Source organism: Mus caroli, unplaced genomic scaffold (assembly GCF_978045245.1).
Source record: "Mus caroli unplaced genomic scaffold, Mus_caroli_1 scaffold_6, whole genome shotgun sequence".
In the NCBI taxonomy this organism is placed as follows: domain Eukaryota; kingdom Metazoa; phylum Chordata; class Mammalia; order Rodentia; family Muridae; genus Mus; species Mus caroli.
This window is the reverse complement of record NW_028227261.1, coordinates 148,290,474-148,303,137: the sequence shown is the minus strand read 5'-3', so window position 1 is coordinate 148,303,137 and position 12,664 is coordinate 148,290,474. Positions and strand designations below refer to the sequence as shown.

Sequence of the window (12,664 nt, the reverse complement as noted above, 5' to 3'; positions counted from 1 at the left end):
TTCTGCTACATATGCAGCTAGAGACACAAGCTCTGGGGGTACTGGTACAGGTAGAAGACCTTATAGACATTTCTTAAGAAGTGTATAAATGAGTTAATAATGCAAAGATATTTTTCAAGATTATAGTGAGACTGAATTTACAATGGAGAAAATGATTGATATGAAAGACTGTAGATATGTAACAGGTAAAAATTATATACAGGAATGAAACTGATATAAACTATCTTACAGGGTAAATAAAAGGTTAAGGGAAATATATAAGCAATACATTCTAAATACATGGGTTCAGTAGACAATTATTACAGACTTTTAAAAAATTAAAAAGGTGAGCATAGTAGAAAACTGAAAAAGATAATAAGTAGCTACCAGAAGAAATGCCAGTGTACAAAAGTGCTAGTTTAGAGAAAATGACCCCCAAATGATGCTACCTGGTCAGAGAGGATAGGAGCACTGCTCATCTGCTCATCTTGGGTTTCCTCCCAGCCAGCTATTTGGTATATATCAAACAGCCACGGCCTATGACACACCACTGTTAGAAAAGCTAGGCACAGAATGGATTGTGTCCTATCACTCATGAACTTAGCCTATTATGTTTTTCTCTACATTAGTAAGGATTTAACTAAATTAAATATATTCAGCTAACTGATATATTTATTGCTTGGTATCTAGAGTATTCATTTCATGTTTGACAAGCAGTTTTTAATCTCTAATAGCTGAAAAAACATATGTAAGCTATAGCCTAGGACTAATGACATAGTCAGAGCATAACTCAGGAGAATAAAATGAAATTGCACAGTAGCTGCTTAAAACTTCTCTAAGGAGAGGATATAACCAGCCTTTAGGATGGCGATTTTAGTTGCCTGCAGCTGTTTTAATAAAACACTACAAACCCAATGACTTAAATACCTGAAGCACATTCACTCATGCTTCTGGAGGCCAGAACTCTGGATGAAATCAGAATGACTAGGCAAAAATGAGTCAGCGAGCGGTGATAAATCTATTTGTATGTTCAAAGGGAGTGTCTGTGTATTGTTATTTCCCACGTCTGATGCTTGCTAGAGTCTATTGGTTTGTAGTTCTGTTCTCAAGTGCTTTGTTCTCTATAGTTACATCACCTTATACTCTGTGTCTGAAGTATGCATCTGGAGTGCTGGTGCAGTGACAGTTGTGTTGCACTTAGGAACATCATCAGCCCAAATGTGCCTTCACTCAATCATATGTGCAAATATGGAAATATTTGAAGGTTAAAGAAATGAGGATCTGGTATCTTGGAGGAATCCAACCCTGCTTATTCCCAAACTTATAAAGCTATAGGTGGTTTTTCAGACTAATATCAATGACAGAAGTGATATTTTGTTATCCTGAGAGTAGGTGACATGTATCTGGGGCTCTATGATAGAGCATTTGCCAAGCATACATGAGATCATGCATTTGATATCAAACACAAAGGAGAGAGAGAGAGAGAAAGCCAAAGAAAGATAAATGAGGACACACACACACACATATGAAACTCAAACACATAGAGACAGACAGACATACTCCCAGAGAGAAAGGGAAACAGACATACAGAGATAGACAGAGACAGTCAGGCAGAGAAACAGGCATACCGAAAGAAAGAGAAACACACACACACAGAGAAACACACACAGAGATGCTTCCATCTCAAATGTTACTTTTCTCCTTTTTCTTATTCTCTGGAAGTCTGGTTACTCTGTTCTGTGGACCATCTGCAGCCAAACCTAACTATTAAGACCTTGTGGCTCTGATTTGCATCCTGCAGCAGTTAGCTACTTTTTTGTTGCTGTGATAAAACACTGATCTGAGTAACAACAAAAAAGTTCATAAAGGTGAGGCAGCTGGTCACACAGTGTCCTTTGCCAGAAAATGGAGAGGGGTGAGTGCTGGGGTTAAGTGATTATCTCTTACTATCTGTTTTTTATTCAGACTAAAACCCCAGCACAGGGGATGGTATAAACTCAGTAAGGGCCTGTCTTGCACCTCAGTTAATTCTTTCTGGAGAAACCCTCACAGACATATATAAAGGGGAGTGTCTTTAATTCCCTATGTGTTTCTTAGTCTGATCAAGCCAACAATTTATATTATCCATCACAGATGTACACTCAAATATACCACTATAAATCATACTATTCCACCCCTGTCCTAAAGCATTATGTTCATTTCCTAATGTTAAACTCATCCAGGCCATTGGTGATTCATAGATTATTTCAGTTCTGTAGAAATCTGCTTATAAAGTTCTTTCTTTGAGAGACAGCTTGACTCCTAGAAGGTCAGCCACAACCAGGCTCACAGGTGAGACACACTCTGCCCCAATATCTGGCCTAACTGGGACCCTCACAGGGCCAAGCTGAGGCAGGTCCTCTCTGTCTTGCTCTGCTGGAGACACAACTTCCTTCCAGCCAACAACTCAGCCTGGGGCACAGCCAGAGCTCCAGACCCCTTTCCAAACCCAGAGACAGCTTAACTCCCAGAAGGTCTGTCACAACCAGGCTTACAGGCTCACAGGAGGGACAAGATCCAGTCAGAGACAGCAAAGCCAGTTAACATCTGAGATAACAAGATGTCAAGGGGCAGGTGCAAGAACATAAACAGCAGAAATGAATGACACTTGGCACCATCAGAACCTAGATCTCCCACCACAGCCAGCCCTGGATACCCTAATGCATCTGAAAAGCAAGATTATTACCTAAAATCTCATCTCATAAAGATGATAGAGGACCTTAAGGATGACAGAAATAATTCCCTTAAAGAAATACAGGAGAACACAGGTAAACATGCAGAAGCCCCTAAAGAGGACACATACAAATCTCTCAAGCAAATAGAGGAAAACACATCAAACAGGTGAATGAATTGAACAAAACCATCCAGGATTTAAAAATGAAAATGTAAACAATAAAGAAATCATAAAGGGAGGCAACCGTTGAGATAGAAAACCTAGAAAAGAGATCAGGAGTTATAGATGTAATCATTACCAACAGAATGCAAGAGATAGAAAAGAGAATCTCAAGTGTAGAAGATATTGACACAGCAGTCAATGAAAATACAAAGTGCAAAATGCTTCTAACCCCAAAGATCCAGGAAATTTAGGACATAATGAAATGGCCAAACCTACGGATAACTGGAATAGAAGAGAGAGAAGATTCCCCATGAAAAGGGCCAGTAAACATCTTCAACAAAATCATAAAAGTAAACTTCTCTAACCTAAAGAAATAGATAACTGTAAAGGTATAAGAACCTACAAAACACCAAATAGATTCAACCAGAAAAAAAATTTCTCTCGCCACATAATAATCAAACACTAAATACACAGAACAAAGAAAGAATATTAAAAGTGGTAAGGGAAAAATGTCAAATAAACATAAAGTAAGACCTATCAGAATTACACGTCTTTTCAACAGAGACTCTGAAAGCCAGAAGATTTTAGACTCTAAGAGAGCCTTAAGAGAACACAAATTCCAGCCCAGGCTACTCTACCCAGCAAAACTCTCAATCACCATAGATGGAGAAAACAAGATATTCCAGAACAAAACCAAATTTAAACAATATCTTTTCACTTATCCAGCCCTACGGAGGATAATAGGAGGAAAACTCCAACACAAGGAAACTACACTCAAGAAAAACCAATAAATTAATCATCTCACACACACACACACACACACACACACACACACACAAAAACAGAAAAGAACCACACAAAAATAATTCCACTACTAACAACAAAAGAAACAGGATCCGTTGATGGGTAGGACTGACAGGCAGCATGTACTATAAATTGGGACACGCAGCTGTGGCTTGTGCCCGTAGCGATTGCGTGTGAGGTGAAATCTGTCCTGGTGTATCATGAAGCCACATAGCCATCCATCATCGTTTTACTGTGACAGAGGCAGTTCCTTCAGACAACCAGGCTTCCATCCAGGTGGTTTCTGCAAACACCCTACTTCCCTTCAGCCTCTGCGACAGCATTGCTTCCAGCCCTCTTGCTAGTCTTACCTTGAGACTGTAAGGGCCATGGCAGGGAGAGTGCTGGTGCCCACCCAGATACATGGAGCTGTTGGCAGTACCCCAATGAGCTCATGGTCACCTGGATCCTGCGGGTGTATGACTAGAGAGGCCCTGCCCTGTCCCTGAATTCCGGGGAGCTGGGGCTGCTGGGTGACCTCACCCATGATGGGGATGGGGGTGGGGGTGGCGGCTGGCTGCCAAACTCTACTGAACTGGCTGCTGCAGGCCTGGCACTGGGAATCCCTGCATTTTGAGGCCATTGAGTTACCTACCCTTCAGGCCCTGGACGACCATGGACGAAGGCATCCAGCTGGTGCGTGAGCTGGGCATGATCGAATGGATCTACCTTGACCAGAAGGGCCTGTGGACCTGGCCCCAGAAGATGTGTCCTTCCCTCAATGCCTGCAGCAAAGCCTGCTCACAGCAGCACCCTCTGAACTGCGCCTTTCGCTGGTCAGCCTGCTGGTAAGTGGCATAACAGTATTGGAGACTGTGATGGACTTTCAGACTATTGCTGATGTGGGCCTACTCTGGCACCAGAGCCATCTAGGCCGCACCAAGCTCATGTTGTGGCCCGATCCAACTCGTAAGGACCTCTTAGGCTGGCTGCTCAGCCATGGTGTACCCCGGGAGCAAGTAGACAGACAGCCCACCAAGGTACTCCTAGAACTCTACATCAAAGAAGCCAAGTGCAGTCCTGGCCACCCCAACTATGGGCTGAATGAGGAGCAGCCCCCACCACCCCCTTACTCTGCTCCGACCAGGCCTGTGGGGAAGAGCAGCCAGTGCGTCAAAAGGACACTTACACCCCAGGATTGAAGGTGGGAAAATGAATTGCCTGTAACCCGGGTGACTAGGAAGCAGCTTGGAGAGCAGCTCCCCCACATTCTCACCCTATAGCACTTAACGCCAAGCTCAGTGGCCCCAAAGAGAAGTGTGCATGTTGCTAGCCACATCGTCCAGATGGAAAGTGAGCAACAGGTGGCTATTGGTTGTGAATCTAGGGTGCTTATGGCCCTGGAATTAATCCCCTTGAGTTGGAGCTTAAGGCCGTGCTAAGATGTGTGGCCACATCAGGGTCCCCACCCCTCTGCCTCCACATGGGCCCCAAAGCACTACATATAGGCTATATACATAGTATTTTAGGTATAGGCTGCACTTCCATGGCCTTTTACTGGATGTTTGACACTTTAGGGCCAGTCTCCCTATTGTAAAGGCTTAACATAGCAAACTTTTCTTTCTTTCTTTTTTTTTTGTTTTTTGCTTTGTTTTGTTGTTGCTGTTGTTGTTGTTTTTCTGAGACAGGGTTTCTCTGTGTAGCCCTGGCTATCCTAGAATTCACTCTGTAGACCAGGCTGGCCTCAAACTCAGAAATTCACCTGCCTCTGCCTCCTAACTGTTGGGATTAAAGGCATGCGCCACTACGCCTGGCTCATAGCAAACTTTTCCAATGCAGTATTTTTACTTTATATTTTATTTTGAACTTATGTGACACTTTGGTTTAGGGGAGAGGAGAACCCCCTTTTGTAAAGATTTTGCTTTGGGGACCCTGTGCCCATATTCTTTTAACCATGCCCTTCCCTTTTGAAGCACCTTCCAGCTGGATCTGGTCTCCCTGGCTGAATAGATGGCCCCTGGCCAATGCAGATCTGTATTTAGTGGAGTGGCAAGGTGGGCAGCTCTGAACTTCTGCCTTCATGAGTTTCTATTAAATGGCTGGTTCATTGCCCTCAAAAAGAAAAAAAGTAACAGGAACCAACAATCATTGATCTTTAATAGCTCTTAGCATCAATAATCTCAATTCCCCAATAAAAAGACATAGGCTAACTGACTGGATATGTAAACAGTGCCCAGCATTTTATTGCATACAGGAAACATACATTAGTGACGATGGCAGATACTATCTCAGAGTAAAAGGCAGGAAAAAATATTCCAAGCAAGTGATCCCAAGAGACAAGGAGTAGCCAACCTAATATCCAATAAAGTATCAACCAAAAATTACCAAAAGAGATGGGGAAGGACACTTCAGACTCATCAAAGGAAATATCCAGCAAGATGAAATTTTAATTCTGAACATCTATGCCCCAAATGCAAGGGCACCCACATTTGTAAAGGAAACATTACTAAAACTCAAAACACACATTGATCCTTACACAATAATACTGGGGGGCTTTAACACCCACTCTCACAAATGAACAGATCATGGAAACAGAAACAAAACGTAGACTCAGTGACACTAACAGAAGTTATGAAGCAAACGGACTTAATGGATATCTACAGGACATTTCACCCCAAAACAAAACCTTCTTTTCAACACCTCATGGTTCCTTTCCCAAAACTGACCATATAATCGGACACAATAAAGGTGCAACAGATACAAGAAGATTGAAATAATCCCAGGTGATATCAGATATCACTATAGACTAAGGTTGTTCTTTGAACAACAAAAACAACAGAAAGCCCACTAACTCATGGAACACCAATAACCCTCTCCTCAATGATAACTTGGTCAGGGAAGAAGTAAAAAAAAAAAGAAAAAAAAAGAAAAGAAAAGGTTCAAGACTTTCTAGAGTTTAACAAAAATAAAGGCCTAGCATACCCAAACTTATGGGACACAATGAAAGCAGTGTTAAGAGGAAAATTCAGGGTTGCAGAGATGACTCAGCAGTCAAGAACACTGGGTGTTCTTCCAAAGGTCCTGATTTCAATTTCCAGCAACCACATGGTGGCTCACAACCATTTCTAATGGGATCCAATGCCCTCTTCTGGTGTGTTTGAAGACAGCTACAGTGTACTCATATACAAAAAATAAATAAATAAACCTTTAAAAGAGGAAAATTCATAAAGGAATTGGAGATATCCTACACTAGCAACTTAACAGCACATCTGAAAGCTCTAAAACAAAAGGAAACAAACACCCACGTGGAGTAGACAGCAAGAAACAATCAAACTCAGAGCTGAAATCAACCAATTAGAAACAAAGAGAACTATACAAAGAATAAACAAAACTAAAAGCTGGTTCGTTGAGAAATCAAGAAGATAAATTAACCCTTAGCGAAACTAACTACAAGGTGCAGAGATAGTATCCAAATTAACAAAATCAGAAATAAAAAGGGAGACATAACAACAGAAACTGAGGAAATTAAAAAAAAATCAGATCTTACTACAAAATCCTATACTCAACAAAACTGAAAAATCTAAATGAAATGGATGATTTTCTACACAGATACCAAATTCAAAGTTAAATCAGGACTAGATAAAATGTCTGAATAATCCCATGACCCCTAAGGAAATAGAAGCAGCCATTATAAGTTTAAAAAAAAAAAAAAAAGCCCAGGACCAGATGGTTATAGTGCAGAATTCTGTCAGACTTTCAAAGAAGACCTAATACCAATACTTCTAAAACTATTGCACTAAGTAGAAATAGAAAGAATAGTACCTAATTCCTTATATGAAGCCACAGTATGCTGACACTTGAGCCACAAAGACCCTACAGACCCTACAAAGAAAGAGAAATTCAGACCAATTTTGCTTATGAATATTGATCCAAAAATACTAAATAAAATTCTCCCAAGCCAAATCCAAGAACACATCAAAATGATCATTTACCATAATCAAGTAGGCTTCATCCCAGGGATGCAGGGATGGTTCAATATAAGGAAATTCATCAACATAACTCAATATATAAACAAACCTAAAGGAAAAAAATCACATACATGATCATTTCATTAGATGCTAAAAAAGCCTTCAACAAAATATAACACCCCTTCATGTTAAAAGTCTTGGAAAGATCAGGAATTCAAGGCACATACCTAAACATAATAAAAGCAACACATAGCAAACTAACAGCTAACATCCAATTAAATGAAGAGAAACTTGAAACAATCCCATTAAAATCAAGGACAAGACAAGACTGCCAACTCTCTCCCTATTTATTCAGTTTATTACACAGAGTTCTACCTAGAGCAATTGGACAACAAAAGGAGATCAAAGGGATAAAAATTGGAAAGGAAGAAGTCAAGGTGTCACTATTTGGAGAGGACATGATAATATACATAAGCAACCCCCAAAATTCTACCAGAGAACTTCTACACCTGATAATTTCATCAAAGTGGCTGGATATAAAATTAAATGAAACAAATCAGTAGCTTTTCTCTACGCAAAGGATAAACAAGCTGAGAAAGAAATCAAGGAAACAACACCTTTCACAATAGTCACAAATAATGTAAAGTATCTTGGCATAACTCTAACCAAAAAAGTTAAAGATCTGTATGACAAGAACTTCAAGTCTCTGAATAAAGAAATCAAAGAAGACCTCACAAGGTGGAGCAATCTCCCATGCTCATGGACCAGTCCAATTAACATATTAAAAATGATCATCTTACCAAAAGCAATCTACAATCAATGCAATCCCCATCTAAATTCCAACTCAATTCTTTACAGAGATAGAGCAATACTCAATTCCATCTGGAATAACAGAAGATTTGGATAGCAAAAACAATTCTCAACAATGAAAGAACTTTTGGGGGAATCACCATCCCTGACTTCAAGCTGTACTGTAGAGCAATAGTGATTAAAGTAGGCATGGTATTTGTACAGAGACAGAAAGGTAGATTAAGAGAATATAATTGATGGCCCAGAAATAAACCCACAAACCTATGATCACTTGATCATTGGCAAAGAATCCAAAACCATACAGTGGAAAAAAAGATGGAATTTTCAACTAATAGTGCTGGTTTAACTGGAGGTCTGCATGTAGAAGAATGCAAATTGATCCATTTTTATCTCCTTGTGCAAAGCTCAAGTCCAAGTGGATCAAGGACTTCCACATAAAATGAGATACACTGAATCTAATAGAAGAAAGAGTGGGACAGAGCCTTGAACATATCAGCATGGGGAAATTTTTGTGACCAGAACACCAATGACTCAGGCTCTAAGATTGACAAATTGGGACCTCATGAAACTGAAAAACTTTTGTAAGGCAAAGGATACTGTCAATAAGGACATACCAGCAACCTACATATTGGGAAAATTTCTTTACCAACCCTTCATTTGATAGAGAGCTAATATCCAAAATATACAAAGAACTCAAGAAATTAGACTCCAGAAGACCAAATAACCCAATTAAATACTGGGGTAAGGAGCTAAACAATGAATTCTCAACTGAGGAATAGCTGAGAAGCACTTAAAGAAATGTTCAACATTCTTAGTCATCAGGGAAATGTAAATCCAAATGACCCTGAGAGTCTACCTCATACAAACCAGAGTGGCTAAGATCAAAAACTCAGGTGACAGCAGATGCTGTGGAGGATGTGGAGAAAGAGGACCATTCCTCCACTGCTGATCTAATTGCAAGCTGGTACAACCAGTTTGGAAATCAATCTGGCAACTCCTCAAAAAGTTGAAAATAGTTCTACCTGGAGACTCAGTTACATTCCTGGGCATATACCCAAAAGATGCTTCAACATATAACAAGGGCATGTGCTTCACTCTGTTCATAGCAGTCTTATTTACAATAATCAGAACCTGGGAACAATCCAGATGTTCCTCAATGGAAGACTGGGTACAGAAAATATCCATTTTCTGTCAAAATTGAGGGACATTGAAACAATGAAATACCACTCAGTCACTGAAAATGATAACTTCACAAACTTTATAGGCAAAAGGATGGAACTAGAAAATATTACCCTGATTGAGATAACCCAGACCCAAAATGACATACAGAGTATATACTTAGTGATAAGTGGATATTAGCCCCAAGTCTCAGAATACCCATGATACAAATCAGAGACCATATGAAGCTTAACAAGAAGGAAGACCAAAGTGTGGATTTTAACATAAAGTTCCTACTCCCCTGCTTTTAACTCTGTGAGGACTGGGCTACCAGTCCTCACCCCGAGAATAAGGATCTGTGGATGAAAAACACAGACACACACATTTAGTTCAATTTTAACATAACCTATTGGCTCAATTGCTGGACACCTCTATTCTTCCACAGCTAGCATGCCCTTCCCAATATTCCTAGTTCAGTACCTCTTAATCTGTCCTTAGCTTACTGTCCTGTTTACTAACTCCTTGTTCAACAACCCAAAACTGCCTTCAGCTTAGTTGTGTTTCTAATATTCTGCCTGGGGAAGCAGCCTATGTTTGCTCTGTCCAAGATCTCACATGGCTGGTCATCTTTTCTTCCTCTGAATCATGGTCAAATCCTCCTTCCTGTTCTTGCATCTCTTAGCCTGCCTTCAGGGAAGCAGAAGTCCTGCCTCTTTCAGAAATTGGCACCTGGAATCTTTATTGACCAATCAAGAACCATTTGGGGGAATAGGACCTTAGCGCCAGAACCAACCCCTACAGTGGATGCTTTAAAATCACTTTAGAAGGGGAAACAAAACAAAACAAAACAAAACAATCAAGGGAGGCAAAGAGAGGGAGAAAACTGGGTTAGAGATGGGAGGGAGGGAAAGAGACCAGGCATGGGAAGAGACAGGAGAGAAGTCCAGAGGGCCAGGAGAATGAGTAGAAATAAGTAGCAGTAGGAGTGGGGTGGGGTAGGGTGGGGATCTTGGGGAACCACTAGAAAGTCCTAGACACCAGGGATATGAGAGGCTCCCAGGACACAATGGGGATGACAAGAGCAGAAAGAACCAACAGTAGGGAGATAGAACCTGAAGAGACTACCTCCAGTAGATAAACATGGTCCTAAATGGAGGGATCCAGCCACCCACCCATCTAACAATATTTAACCCAGAATTGTCCTTGTCTAAAGGAAATGCAAGGATAAAAATGGAGCAGAGGTTGAAGGAAAGAACATACAGAGACTTCCCCACCTTGTGATCCATTCTATCTTCAGACACCAAACCCAACACTATTGCAGATGCCAAGATCTGCTTCCACACAGGAGCCTTGTGTGGCTGTTCTAAGTGGCTATTCTCTGCTAGCATCTGGCTAAGAGAGATGCAGATATTCACAGCCCACCATTGGACTGTGTGACCTTCCCAGCCTTGAGGAGGCTTAACTGACCTTGAGTGCTTGCCACATCGGAGTCTTATTGAACCTGGTGGATTCACCTGCCTTGGTTGCACATGCAAATTCCACAGGAACTTAGAGGAATAGACTGCCTGATGACCTTGCTTTGCAACATAATCCAGCTGAAACAAAGGATGAGGTCTGTAGGCTTGCCCTATATAAATGCAGTGCTGAATTTTAAACTTGGAGTCTCAATCAGAACCTTATCTTGACTTCATTCTTCTCTTCATCCCCCCAGCCCCACCCTCCCAGTCTCTTTTTCATTTCCAGCCCCTCTTTCAGGTAAACCCAGTTTGTCCATAGCCACTGGACAGCTACAGGTGCCACCCAAATGAGGGGCATGAAAAGGGGAGACCCACTGAGAAGCACTGTCTTGGATGGAGCTCCACAGGAAACAGAAGAAAAGTAACATTATCTTGCTCAGTAAGCAATGAACAGCATTAATGCTAGCACTAGTTATAAAGTTTATCTTTTGGAGGCTGTTGTTGCAGGAGGTGAATTAAGGGGATACAGGCTAGGTTGAAGAGGTGGTGATCTGATGCTGACTTCACCTTGGGATGGCAGCACAATGGGACAGGGGAATTATAAACAGGCATTTGTTTGCAGCCTCAAAGAGCTGCTTCCGGTAAGAGGAGCAGGGTTTTCCAAACAGATGTTAGAAAACTTTTTAGTTTAGATAGATTCATGCTGTGCATGGTTTCCAGAAGAAAGAACTTTGGATAAGGAAACCTGGGAAAAAGTTGGAGAAGTTCTGATAACCACCCAGGCAGATCCTATCACCTTCTGCCTCTGGACACTTTTAAATATGCTATTGATAATAATAATAAAAAAGAGATAAAGAGACCTCGAGGGCATTAGCTATTGCCCAGGAACAGCTTGAAGAACTTCAGGAAGAACGCTCTTCAGAGAGGCTTCCACAAAAAAATGCTCTCTCAACTCTAAATCAGAGCAGTTGATCTTGTACACCTTTTAGATCTCAGATAAAAGAAATTGGAGATGCTGATGATGAATTAGATCCATAAGAGGAAGCTGATTTAGAAGAAGTGGCTGCCAAATAGTATTGTGTTGATTGGCTTCCTTATGCACCTTCTGCTCTGCCTATGGCCTTTCCTGCAGGAGATGCTGCCTAGATAGACATGCAAGTATATAAGTTAGAGCTGGAAATTAAGCTGCAGAAATTGACTAGTGAGCTACAGGAGATAAAGAGTGTATCAAGTGCAGGAAAGAGCAATGATTCTGAGATATGCCAATTGCTGCTAGAAAGAGCTATGAATCAAGCTCAAAGGGAAGGGCCGGATACATCTGATGTGTTAGCTTTCCCTGTATCTGAGGTAATTGACCAGCAGGACAATAGAGTCAGACAACATCAGATGTTGGAGTTCAAAGTGATAAAAGAATTAAAAACAGCTGTGGCACAGAATGGACCTACAGCTCCCTTTTACACAAGCTTTGTTGGATACTGTGATGGAAACAAATTTAATCCCCCAAGATTGAAAAACTATATGTAAGGCTACTTTGTCAGGAGGAGATTACTTACTCTGGAATTCTGAATGATATGAAGCAAATAAGAGAGCCCCCATGATGAATGCTCAGGCAAGTAACACACATTGGGATATTA

The 12,664-nt window shown here is 41.0% G+C and overlaps 1 pseudogene; it reads left to right on the top strand.

Moving 5' to 3' along the window:
* Positions 1 to 2,725: 2,725 nt before the first annotated feature.
* Positions 2,726 to 4,853, top strand: LOC110292367 (uncharacterized; annotated as a pseudogene).
* The last annotated feature ends 7,811 nt before the right edge of the window (positions 4,854 to 12,664 follow it).